General features: G+C 42.4%; 1 protein-coding gene across 1 annotated transcript in view; it reads left to right on the forward strand.

Moving 5' to 3' along the window:
* The window catches only part of CNTNAP2 (contactin associated protein 2), a 1,382,004-nt gene that overhangs the window by 1,128,659 nt on the left and 239,402 nt on the right, over positions 1–13,943 (forward strand). The window lies entirely within an intron of this gene.

A 13,943-nucleotide genomic window follows, 5' to 3' on the forward strand; every position in this document is an offset into this window, starting at 1 on the left:
CCAGATCTGATTGAAAGGGAAGACTGAGAATATTCTAACCCTAGAATTAAAAAGTTAAAAAATAGTCGGGGACACCTGGCTGGCTCAGCCAGTAGAGTTGTGACTCTGATCAGGGTTGTAGGTTCAAGCCTCACTTTCAGTGTAGAGATTACTTTAAAAAAAAAAAATCTTAAAAAAAAAAAGTAAATAGTCATCCTCTCTTTACATGAATTGTGGACTGGAATTATCTTGAAGGGATTTTCACCTTGCACAGTTAAACTGTTTTCCAACTTCCACGTTGTATTTTATATATTTCATGTATTTTATATATTTTCAAAGAGAAAGCTCACGATCCATATTTGAGTAATTCTACACGCTTCCATAAAATTACTTAGATTCACCTTGTCCTTATTTCGTAAGCCTGAGCCAGGGTTGGAAAGGAGACAGACCAAGTGTAGACGGAGCAAGCAAGGGTTTCTCCTCAGCTCCTGCATAATAGAATTCCAATTATTTCTGATGATGAAGGATCTTCCGAGATGCTCTCCAAGTTTCCCCAGTCTTTCTGTCATATGAAAACTCTGTGCAAAGGGAGAATGATAGCCTCGTTTTGTCATAGAGTTTCCCTCTGGTAAAGAAGCATGGCACATCCATGCTACAGGCGGGCCTCTGCTCGGAGTCCTCCGGGTCTTCTAACAGTTACTAAGGGTAGCTGAGATCCCCCAGTGCAGAGCTATGGAATATTCACCCATCATGATGGAACATCTCCAGTGAGGTTCAGAGGAACCGAGGGGAGAAAAAAAAAAGGGCAGGCTTCTGTATTTGAGAAGCACTTCTTCAAAGCAAACAGGAAGGGATGCTTCCATGAAGGACATGGAGGGAAATATGGCCACATGGAGCTGCATCATGTATGACACGGCTCCAGACTCTTCTCTGCAGGGTGCACGGGCAGTGGGTGGAGGTGGAGCACCCTCTCCCCGGCACCTCTCTCTGTCTCTCTGTCTCTCCTGTACCTGAGGCACTCTGCACACCTGTTTTCTCATCCGGGGAGCTCAGGGAAGAGGATTCCTAAAGTCACACTTGTAAAAACTGTCTCTACGTGGGTTTTTTTTTTAACTTGGTAGGCTTTCTGATCTCTCTCTGATAGGAATTCAGATTTTGTTTCTCTGCTTGTGTCTCCGAGGAATTTTGTCACAGTTCATGCCTACACAGTTCATGGCTTCCAGAATAACATTTCTGTTAATTAACTACATCGTGCCCTCCTGTCAGGAGTAGGAGAGTCTTGACTCTAAGAACAGTGAGTCAGTTATACTAAGTTAATGAGATACCATCAACATCTTACTGTGCAAGTAAAAAAAAAAACATGCAAGAGAAAATCAGACTGATGCTGTTCATTAGCATACTTCACAGGTGAGATTTTAAGGCCGTACTTCACGCACTCTGTGTATTTTTTCATTCATTCAGTGACTGTTTATTGAGTACCTACAATGTCCCAGATGCTGTGTGAGGTGCCGAGGGAACGTAGTCAGAGTAGGCATGGCTTCTTGCCCTCAGAGGGAAATCAGACTTCTCTCTGTCTGTTTTGGAAAGTAGACAAGAAAATCAGTAGTTACGATAATAACAAAAATAGCTCGGCTTTATTCAGGCTCCCTGTGTGTCAGGCGCTGTTCCACGGACTTTTTGTAAAATCATCTCACTTGCTTGCCCACCAGCCTTTGAGACGGGCAGTACCATTAACATCTCTACTTTACAAATGAGGAAACTGAGGCCCAGGGCAAGTAAGTTGCCAAGATCACCTAGCTAGGAATGGCAGGCCTGGTGCCTGACCCCAAACATTTTTGCTCTGTCCCAGAGTCATTGCTGTTAACACCAGACCACACCACCTCCTAAAATGCATTGAGGTGGTGGAGAGCTCCGAGGGGGAAGATCCAAACCTGACTGGAAAACAAGGAGTGCTTCCCATGGAGTGTCATGCTTTAATTAAATTGTGATGGATGAGCAGGAGCCACTCAGGTGAAGGAGGTAGGAGAGGAATGGGGATCAGGAAGGAAAACGTGGCAGGAGGAGCACACCAGTGAGTGAGGGTGTGGGGGATGGAACCCAAGGGCTCCCAAGGGAGTGGCCTGTGTTTTGGGGAGCCTTGTGTTGGGGAGCAGAGAGCTGGAGCCAGATGGGCTGGAAGGGGCAGAGCACTCCATGCACTCTGGGCTCAGGGGACAGATTTGGCTTGACTTGACCCTAACAGTTACACTGAACAGGGTCAGAACACCATCAGATTTGCGTTCACCAGAGAGAAGATGGAGAGGCAGACAAGAACCTATGGGGGCCTATGTTAAAACAGAGGCAGAGTGGATGGAAGGGGGAGACAGCAACATAGGGGTAGAGATGTGAGGGATCCGTAGGAGGTAGAGTCCACTGATTTTAAAAAATGGCTCTCACGATGAAGTAGAGAGCAAGGTTCTAGAATGAAACCACATTTCTGGTTTTGACTATTACGCAAGTGTAGCACCTTTTACTAAAAAATACGGCATCTGAGGGCAAAACACAAACAACACTTGGATATCTTGAGTTTGCGTGTCTCCCAGATAGGGTAGTATCTATTCAGGTGGACACGTCTGAAGGGGGATGTACATACAAATCTGGATCCCAACAGAGAGACTGGTGTCAGAAATACAGTTCGAGAGTCATCATCACTGAGGGAAGCATCAGGAAATAAGTATTTGGTGCCTTCAGCATGAATGAGATTGCCCATAACAAATGTATAGAGACAGGGGAAAAAAAAGATGTCCAAGAACAAAAATCACATTTAAGGGATAGAAGGAAGCAAAAGAGCTTGTAGAAGATGAGCAGAGAAGTAGGGAGACAGTGAGATCCCGGGATCAAGTGAAGAAAGAATTTTAAGAAGAACAAAAAAAAAAAAAAAAAAGAGTGTTTGGTACTACTGAGCTACGAGGTCACTAAAATAAGGACATAAAGTGTCTATCAAGTTTAACACGTAGAGGTCACTGTCAAAAAGTCAGACAGTGTGGGGTGAGTGGAGAGGAACGTAGGGATTGGGAACTCTGGTTTGGTTTTGTGGTTTTGTTTGTTCGTGCAGCTGCTGTATGTGGTAGAAAACTGAGCTCACATTATCTATTAAGGAGGAGAATCTCGTGAACCAGAAGGGTTTGGACGAATGGGAGGGAAGGGCTGTCTCAAGGAGTGAGACCCCCAAGGAGGTGGAAGTGAGTGAGATCCAGACTCTGAACATCTGTAGGGGCTGAGAGAAACAGATCAGAGTAAGGAGGAGACAAGAAGTCGCAAACATGTGGGTCCCTTTCCAACTCAGAAATGACTTTGTGTTTGTTGTTTTTGTTTGCTTGCGTGTTTCATGGTATTTTTTTGAGATGGCAGAGGAATATTGCTCTGAAAATACTCACTAAGGACAATGGATATGCCCCTGGTAATGACCATGGATTTAATTTTTTCAGAGTTACCTGTAGGGCTGTCTAGAACACTTTTCTGGCTAAGATGGCAATCACGACCATGGTCCCATCATCAGGCCAGTATTTACTGAGCACCTGCCAGGTCCAGGGGCCATAGGAGATCCTAGAGAGTCTAAGATGAATACAAGGGAACCCAACATCCTTACCTAATGAAGGAGATAAACACATTAATAACAGTACAAATACATGACCTTCGCTGAAGGTCTCTTAAGTGCCGGGCGCTGTTCTAGAGCTTTTATAGGTATTAACAGTTTTAGGTTTTATAACAGGTTGTAGCCACATTTTACAGAAAAGGAAACTGGGGCATACAGATCACATAGCTGATTCTAGAGAGTGTGCTTGCGATCATTAAAATACAGTAAGTAAATAGCAGTGATACCTTAAGATACTCTACACCTCCCTGAAGGTGGAAACCCTGAAGGTACAAACCCCTGAAGAGGAAGTTGAGGTGATGCCCGAGTCAAGTCAGAAAGAGCAGGTGAGGATGGAGGCGTCTTCTAGACGGAGAAGTAGGGGAAAGAATTCTAGGAGGAGAAGAGAGCACAAACAGAAGCATAAATGAAAGTGTCGAAACAGGGACCGTGACAGGTGTGGGGGGACCACAAGCACTTGGCATTGCTACCAAGCTTGGAGTATGACACAAGCAATGGAGCTGTTTTGGCGAGTCTCAGATCCAGTTCTAAATATATAACGGTCTAGGTATTCCCGCCAGTATTTATTGAGCGCCTACTGTATGTGTGCCAAAGAGGAACTCAAGAAGAATCAGACGTGGCCCTGTTCCAGAGGCACATGCAATCTGGCGGAAGAGACTAGCATATTTTGGATGAGATGAAATAAATATTAGGAGTACAAGTGATATACAGTGGTTACCCAGAGGCAGCCACACAGTTAATTCTGACTGGAGAGTAAGGAAGAGTCCTTTAGGAATTATATCATTGTAACTGAGCCTCAAAATGGATGAGAAAGAACATTCTGTGCTCAGGACACCAAGGTCCTACGTGGCGTGGATGCAGCAGAGAGGTGCTTCTGCAGCATGCACCAGGGCAGGGAGGCGTACGGAGCTCCGTGGACCATTGCACCTCCAGGGCCACCACACCGCCTGGCACGTAGCAGGTGCCATGTAGGTGTCTGCCGGGTGAATGAGATGAACCAAGGAGCTGCTGGTCTAAATGGAGAACCACGGGAAATCTGGGTGGAAGAGGGGGTCACCCCGACTGAAGGGCTGGTGTTCAAGACAGTAACAAAGAATACACTGAAAGGTGGGAAGGACAGATGATGGCAGGTGAAATTTGGGGATTTGAGATTTCACAGATAAGCAGTTGGGGGTGATGAGAAGGTCTGAGATGCACAGTCTGGCCGTGCAAGTGGGGTTCTAGATTGTATGAAAGAGCTGCGGAGAAAGTCAGGAAATAATGAAGAAGCCAGAGAGTTGGCGGGTCACCCGCACCACCGAGGAGGCCCCGGGGTGGGGATGGCAATGGATGGAGTGGACTCGGGGCCTGTGAGCCAAATGTCCCAGTGCTCAGAATCAGATGATGACAGCAGAAAGCATGGGGAGAGCAAGCCTGGATCACGGTGGGGGGGGGGGGCATTGCTGAACAAAGACTCTGGTGCCATAGAATGGAAGAGGCACTGGGCAGTGAAGAATAAGCCCAGCTGCCCCCCGACATCACTGGGAAGGGGGGCTGCGGTGCTGAGATTTGTACATCAGGCCCCCGAGAGGTGGGCTGCAATCAGGGAACTGTCAGGACCGACTGATGATAAACAGTGACCATGGAGGGGCTTTTTTCTTTTTTTAATTGAAATATAATTGGCATATAACATTATATTAGCTGCAGGTGTTGAGCATAATGGTTCAGTATTTTTATACATTGCAAAACGATCCCCACTCTAAGTCTAGTTAGCATCCATCACTTCCGATAGTTACAAATTAAGTTTTTATTTTTGCTCAACAACTTAAAAGAGATTCCAGAGGACACAGTGGAAAATTTTTGAAGGACGTGTCCACCGACTAGGAAACCTTCAGGAAGAGCAACCAGAAACTGTTGTAATACTTTAGCATAAGCTCCCGTGTTCACCGAGTTTGAGCTTTCTCAGTTATCGGGAGGACTTGGAGAAAATATTTGCATTTAGCAGGAATATCTCTCCAAAAATGTGGAGGCAGCAGTCTAATGTCCTGTTAATCTTAGGAAAAGGTATTAAGGAAAAACTTTCATTTTCCAAGATGCAGCCTCCTGCAATACACATGCTCGAGAAAGTCAGAGAGAAAATATTCTGCAATATATAGAAACTAATGAATCAGAAGAAATAAACTAACGGCAATTTATCTTCCACTATTTCAGAATTGGAACAACTTTTACATTAAAAGAGCTTCACTTATATAAACATGAGAAATGTCTGACTCCTCTTAGCTGGACTGTTGTGCCGTGGGGATGCTAGGGGTTTTGTTCTTTTATATATATATTGTGAGTTTTTATTAATACAATTCAGGTGTTAGCACTGAATTAATTTGTATTAATTTTCTTTTAATTATCTAAGCCAACCTAGGTTAGCAACATAGATTTAAGAGGAATTTTAGTGATTCTACTACTTTGCAAGTCTAGCTGTGAACCCAGTTTGTATTAAAGATTTGGGATCTAAAAAATGATTCTGACTCGGTAATTAAAATACATAAGGAAAAAGATACATCAAAAAATTGAAAACCTGAAGAGCAACATTAGCGTGATTTTTTTTTTGATTCAAAAATATTTCTCTAGCTTCTAGGTGTAGTTTTTCAATTACTATTATAGGCCAAAAAAAAGTTCAGAGATGTAATTTAATGATAAAATTTGTGCTGTATTAAAGTTACGTAATGTATTTAGCTGTTTGTGTTTTAAGTATTAAAAGATAAACAGGGCAGCCTGGGTGGCTCAGCAGTTTAGCGCCTGCCTTCAGCCCAGGGTCTGATCCTGGAGACCCGGGATCGAGTCCCACGTCGGGCTCCTTGCATGAAGCCTGCTTCTCCCTCGGCCTGTGTCTCTGCCTCTCTCTCTGTGTGTGTGTGTGTGTGTGTGTGTGTCTCATGAATAAATAAATAAAATCTTTTTTAAAAAGCAAATAAAAAAATAAATAAAAGACAAACAAATAGGGGCACCTGGGTGGCTCAGTCAGTTAAGTGTCTGCCTTCAGGTCAGGTCATGATCTCAGCGTCCTAGGATCAAGCTCCATGTCTTCGGGCTCCCTGCTCAGTGGGGAGCCTGCTTCTCCCTCTCTCTCTGCACCTCCCCCCATGTGCTTTCATACACTCTCTAATAAATAAGCAATTTTTGAAATATACATATTTCTTTGATATATATATAATATATAATAAATAGTTAGTTAGTTAGTTAGTTAGTTAGTTAGTTAGTTAGTTAATAACAAAGTCAGATTAGATTTCTCAGATTTCTTTGCCAATCTCCCTGAAGAGACAGTCATTTGAATCCATGACACAGGTACCCTAGAGCCATAAGGGTAGACTTTAAAGTAGGATGTCCTCCCGACACGAAAAATTACCTGTTACTTTGGATGTTACCCATCCAGCCATGTCTCCTGACTTGGACATTTTCAGGAAGAGCTGGCAATTGCTAGTAAGACAGTCAGATGGAGTCACACCTCTCTCTACAGAGCTTGTGATCCTGCCTGTCTTCCATCGCACTCCAGGGGCATCTTTAGAAGGCCACCCAGCTCTCCTGACCGGCCCCATCACACAGTGGCCCTTATGAGTACTAGTTGACCTCTGTCACTCAGCATTTCCTCTTCTCCCTCATGATCGTAGAGGAGGTGGTGGGCTCATTCCACTTGCACTTCCTGGTACAGGCAGGGATTCTTCTTTTGAAGTTAAAACCACCTTTCTGGTGGCAGTTCCTTTGCCCCTAACCCCCTTGACTCAGTGTTCCCAAAGACAGGATACTTCTAGCCACACCCAAAGAGATAGCTTGTCCCTCCGCTAGGATTCAACTTCTGCTCTGAAAATCGGGTGGAATCCAGAACACAGGCTCCTCAAGACCTCACTACAACCCCGTGTGCCCTCAGAATCTCCTTTTTAGCTCCCAGCCTTTTTACATAACCAAAAGCATTTTAGGACAATAAAAGGTGAGTAAATGTTAAGAGACAGGATTCCCTCACAGATGTTACTGTATGTCTATAACAGCATATACTGATTTCTTTTACATGCCATTCAAAAGTAGACCAAAGTAGTCCACAGAGATAGAAGTCAGAATAGTGGCTATCTCTGGGGATTGGAAATATTGACTAGAAGGCACAAAGGAACCTTCTGCACGTGGAAATGTTCTATATCTTGATCCAAGGAGTGATCACATACGTAAACATTTACTCAACTGAACACTTACGATTTGCACATTTTACTGTCCATAAATTATACTGTAATGGAAAAATGGAAAAAACTCTGCTGTGAGAAAATCTGGAATAACTGAATGACAAAAAAAAATTAATAAAATGATTTTCAACATGAGAAATAAAGACCAGGATTCTAGGCTGAGCAGTTGCTTTCCCTCCCCAGATTTCATCACATTCACTTATAAAATAAGAGGGGCACGCTGGGACATCTTTAAGGTCTCTTCCAGCGCCAATGATTTCATAAAGCTGCCAGAGGCCATCCGCATCATATGTGGCTTGCCCCCTCCCATTCTAAGTGAACTCATAAGGAAGCACCATCTTAACTTTCCATGCCATGGTTCTCAGTTCTCCTGAAGATGATGGGAGGAGGAAGGCTATATCAGAACGAATGGTATCTGCTTCAAATAAATTTCAGTCTGCACACATACTTCAACTGAGAGATAATTAGGAGATTGCCTAAAATCATGGACCCCTACTTGTAAATTCTAATTAAGGACCCATCAGAATCACCCGTAGGTACCTCAAGCTCAATATGTCAAAATGGAAATCCATCATCTTCACCCAAAAGCCCTCTCCTGGGCCCCCCATCGTAATTAATGTCATCACCACTTTCTTCATGATCCACGTTAGAAAGATCAAAGTCATATTTAATGTTTCACTGATGTCCCCACACTATATAGACTGTTTATCTTGATAGAACACTCTATTTTTAATATAGAGAAATGTTATTCTGACATTCCTGATGGTGTGTCATCACGCCAGAACAGTCACACAGAAAGCATCTATTCCAACTAGTTGCAAAAAGATGAATGCAACAAAAATGCAAAAATAATGAAGTCTTCTCAGACTTCTCTCTTTATCCCCCACGATGGCTCCGTTGGCTGAAATGCCTTGAATTCTTGATTCAAACAGCCTTATAATTTTTCTCCCTCACTTTCTTCCCTCTCTCCGGATATCTGCCCTCCCGAGTAGGGACAGATTTCTACAGACCTGCGCTGTCATTCTTTTTCTTACAGACCATGATGGCTCGTCCATCCATTATAATGCAAAGTTTAAGTACTTAAGCTTGGCCTATGATTCCAGGCTTTAACCTAGTCGTTAAGTCTTCTCTACATACAAACTTTGGCCCTCCCTCCTCTCAGTACCACATGCTTCGCTTTAGCCCCCGCCCCCCAATCTACTGACATTCTCTGGTCACCACCCAAACTTTCTTATGACCCACTGTGTCTTTGCCTGTTGACTCTGCCCTGTTGAAATCCTACCCACACAAATAATTTCTTTTTACCACATCTTGATTTAAAATGCAAAGCATACAAATCACAGAGGTCTTTCATTTTTCTAAAAATATGGAAATTTCCCTAAGACAATTCCATGTATTATTGGAGAATGACGTAGACATCCTCACTAAAGGAGCATCTTTATATAGTCTTTGCTGAATAGATAGTGTGCCTCATTACTGTAGAAGAACGCCACGGTTTCATAGAGATATTTTCTCTGATAGAATTTTTCTTCCTCTATCTCACTTTCTCTACTGCTAATGTTTTCGGTACTATTGACTGTGTGTGGTAGGACATTTGTGTCCACGACCTTTCCTTTCAAAAAGACGGCATGTTAAAGTATTGAAAAGATCAGTTACTGGCCAGCCAGAAGTCAATGGACATTCTAAGAGGAGAAGAGGTTGAAGAGACTTGACTTCCTGCATTCTGGTGCAAGGCAGAGGTGGGAGGAAGAGTGTACTCAGTAATATGGAAATTAGTGAGAAAAGTAGAAATACCCATGTGGAGTTATCATAAGATTAGAGACCTTACCTCTGCCGTTATAGAAGCGCACAGCGTCTATACAGGCTCTACATTTTCACAGAAACAAATGTCTCAAGGAGAAAAAGTTGGTGCCATTGTCAGTTAGTGCATGTTAGTAATGCCGGTGAATTGATTCAACTAAGGATGACACTTGGGACCAATTAATTCAAAGCTGGTTAAAAAAAAAAAAAAGAAGAAGAAGATACAATAAATCAGGGAGCAGAGCTTCATTTAAATATAGTAAGTGACTGGGGAAGATTACTTGAAATAGCCCAAAAGCAGACATATCTCAAAGGGCCAAAGACAACTGTGAGCATAACAGCGCTAGGGTTTCGCAAGTCATCAGACAAACACCTAAATTAAAACCAGGTGACAGAAAGCCGGCCAACTGGATGTCAACTGGAAAAACCGTACAAAAGCAGCTTTTTCACAAATGAAGGTTTCAGAGGGTTATCTTTTTAAAGATACATTTTGCTCAAATTATAAGATAACTTTTAATAGCGCTCAAGATAGGAACTTTGAGGAGACAAAGAAACACAAGGGCTTCCGTGAAATCTCTGATACGACAACGGTCATCGCTGAAATATATTCTTCTTAAACACGCCAGGAAAAGCAGATTTGTTTCTATCTCTAGAATATTTATGTTTTACTGTTTTTTCCCTGTTTTAGTTTTAGGTAATTCCCAGTTTACAAAGGATTGTGTTATAGGAGTTTCGGAGCCAGCTCTTCAGAACCTTCGAATACACATTTTTATAGATTGAGCATTGTAAATGTGGCACTCATATTCCATGGCTAACCATAAAGACTTCTGTGGTTTGTTTGCTTTCTAAGTGTGGCTGAAAAAATAAACCTGCGTGTGTCAGCGGGGGGTCTGGGTTATGGGTCTTGGGGTCCATTCAAGGTAGAACAGAAATGTTGAAGGACAAGGGAAATGTCTCCCCATATTTCTCAGTGCCGAGCTCGTCCTTGACAAACCTCTCCAGGGGGCAAGTGTTTGTTTGCCTTTCTGATAGGCAAAGCACAATTCTGTCTCTGTTTTCCCTGCAACTCAGTTTGGTGGGGTTAGCAAAGGAGACGGCCCGGACACTGACAGGCACATATGTGAGTCAGCCTCGGCTCCCATATGGCTCCCAGACCTTCTCTTTGCTCTAAAATATCGAACTTCTATCAGTTACTGAATTCCACTAATTCATTCAAATCTAATATTACAACCCATATCTTTTTTTTGAAACGTTACAACGTTCTGATGGGAGAGATGAGTGCTGAAACGATAAGACCGTTGCGGTCTAATTCATCCCTTCAAAATTCCAGTGGTCTGATGGAGAAGACCCTTTGGTTGATTTTTTGACCTCACAAGTAAGAGATTTAGGAAGAAGAAATGTTCATATTTAGGAACAGGCCACGCTGCTGTGATGACTAAAACCCCAGGTTTAAGCGTCTGTATGGTGGTCTCACGTGCAGGCCCTGCTCCATGAGGTTCTTCTGCACCATGATTTCAGCTCAAGACTCCTTCTGTGTTGTGGCTCCATCTCCTGGAGCCTTGGCTTTTCTAAGTCCATCTGGCAGACAGAGAAAGGGAGGGTGGAGAAGCCCTGTCTGTCTTCATACCCACATCAGTCCAGAGGTGACACAGGTTCCTGCTCTCATCCCGTTGGTGGTAACACATCACATGCTCACCTATATTTCTGGGAACTGGCAAGTGCAGCTCTTGGATGTGGGCAGCTTCTCAGGGGTGACTATGGAAAGGAAAAAAATAAACTTTTTGTGAAAAGTTGGCAGCCTCTGCCATGGATAGCGTGACAATGAAAAGGAGTAAGCTTTAACCTTGCCTACAGACATCAAGGTAGGTTCCAGAAGATGCGGCGTTTGATCTGCCTTGGAGGATGACAGGCAAATAAATGAGATAAAGGCTTTTTTTTTTTTTCAGAGAGTAAATAGCACAGGCAAAAGCAAGTAGAGGAGGATGATCATGGAGCATTTGAGGAATTGAAAAGAATATAGCGAAAGCCCAGGGACCAGTTAAAAGATATTTTTCATTAGAGTAATGACCCACCCACATATCTGTGCTAAAGAGTTTGACAAAGAAAACTAACTGGACCCAAGGCCTCTTGGGAAATTACTCATTTTACTTGCCTTTGCAGATAGTGTTAAAATGATCAAATTTGGTTTTCTGCATCTCTGAATTTGATTCCTGTGATGAGAACTGATGAGAATGCCAAATGACTTCTCCTGAAGAGTGGTTGATATTTAGTATTCTACAGGGTCTTTCTGGGTAAGTGCAACCAGAGCCAATGAATAATAGAAACAGTGTATATCTGTCAAGTGTAATTATAACACTGAATTATGCTCATCTTGCATTCTGATTCCTGTATACATTAGTTTAAACATCAGAACATGCTGGCACTTCAGACCTGTGAGGATTTTACTTTGAAAAATAGCATGCCCTTATTTTTAGCCATTTTTAATAGGAAAAAAATTCACACCATGTTCAAAATTATTTTATGGTACAGTTTGACCACTATGTCTCTCCCTCTTTCTCTTTTGTTTTTTTTTTTTTTTTAAATCTTCTCAGGTATCTTAAAGACAGTAAAAAACTAAAGGGAATATTTCAGTCCACTTTTAAATTCCCTCTAATTTTCTGTATTTAAATGAAATCCCATCCTTTGCATTTTGATTAACGTCTCTGATTAAACACTCGTTAAAATTATAGAATAGAGTTGCTTAAAATGTCACCCACCTTTGTTAAAGAAGTGAAAATTATCAGATTGTGGCTTTTAAAAATTATACAAATATTACTGGTTTATTGTGGAATGATTTTCAAAATCCAGAGAAGCAGAAAGAATAAACCAAAAAAACCAGCTATTATCGCATATTCTTGTATACTTAACAATACTCTTTTAGTGTGCACATCTCTAAACTTTTCTCTATGTGCTCACATCTGATTTTTTTTACAAGAACAAGATCATATGGTGCATACTGTTTATAACCCGCTTGTTTCATGTAATGATACTTGAGAAGCAGATTTTCGTGTCAGTTTTGTCCCTTTTTAAACTCCACAAAAGTGATTTCTTTTTTCAACTGAGGACAGAGACTGTATCAGAATCTCTAAGAGAGCATGTGTAGTTTGGAAAGCCATTATTTAATATTAACAGAACAAAACAAAAAAGCTGTTGTTTTTGTTATACAGTCTACAGAACGTAATGCACAAAAAATTGTCATGGGAGGGTGCCTGGGTGACAGTCGGTTAAGCATCGACTCTTGGCTTCAGCTCAGGTCATGATCTCATGGGTCATGAACTCGCATCCTGAGTCCTTGGGCTTCGTGCTCAGTGGAGAGTCTCCTTAAGACTCTCTCTCCCTCTCCCTCGGCCCCCCTCCCACTCACGCATGCGAGTGTTCTTTCTTTCTCTCCCTTTCCGTCTCTGCCTCCCCCACTCACTCACACGTGTGTGTTCCCTCTCTCTCCTCTCTCTCTCTCTCTCTCTCTCTCTTTCTCGCTCTTTCTAAAGTAAATAAATAAATCTTAAAAAGAAATCATTGTCAGCTGGTAGGGTGTTTATCTGCGACCTTCAGGAATTTGTTTTATTCTCCATCAGCCTCCTGTATCTGGGCATGTCAGCATCTGGAGATGGTAATTAAATTATTATGTCAATAAATGGAAGCATGGATTATAAAAAGATTGGGAAACACAGTGTCTCCGTTGCCAAGTGCTTCTTTAACTAATGATGCTTCATTGTTGGGCTTAACTTTTTTTTTTTTAACATTTATTTATTTATTTGTGAGAGACACAGAGAGAGGGGCAGAGACATAGGCAGAGGGAGAAGCAGGCTCCACGCAGGGAGCCTGACACGGGACTCGATCCCTGGACCGGGATCATGCCCTGAGCCAAAGGCAGATGCTCAACCACTGAGCCACCCAGGCATCCCTGCTCCCAAGGTTGCTCTACACACCTTCTAACACCTTGTTCAACTTACAGAGGATACGCGAAACCAGTCTAGGGGAAGGTGGGCAGCAGCTCAAACTTACCTGCACCTGTTCTCTCAATGTAGCTATTCTAGAGAGAAGCCATGTTCCATGAGTTCAGCAAATCCTGGGAAAAAGTAAACATAGTTGTTTGAACTTTCTACAAACTGGCCCTACAAAGAAGGGTTCTCACGGATTTTCTATGTGCAATCTTTAGGGAGAGAAAATATTTATTTATGCAGTATAACCAGAAAAGTCGTGTTTTCAGCTATTATAATCAGAAATAAGGGAAAAGGAAGTGTGCCATATGATCAATCACTGTTATTATGTAACATTATCCATTTTCA

Source organism: Nyctereutes procyonoides, unplaced genomic scaffold (genome assembly GCF_905146905.1).
Source record: "Nyctereutes procyonoides isolate TBG_1078 unplaced genomic scaffold, NYPRO_anot_genome, whole genome shotgun sequence".
In the NCBI taxonomy this organism is placed as follows: Eukaryota; Metazoa; Chordata; class Mammalia; order Carnivora; family Canidae; genus Nyctereutes; species Nyctereutes procyonoides.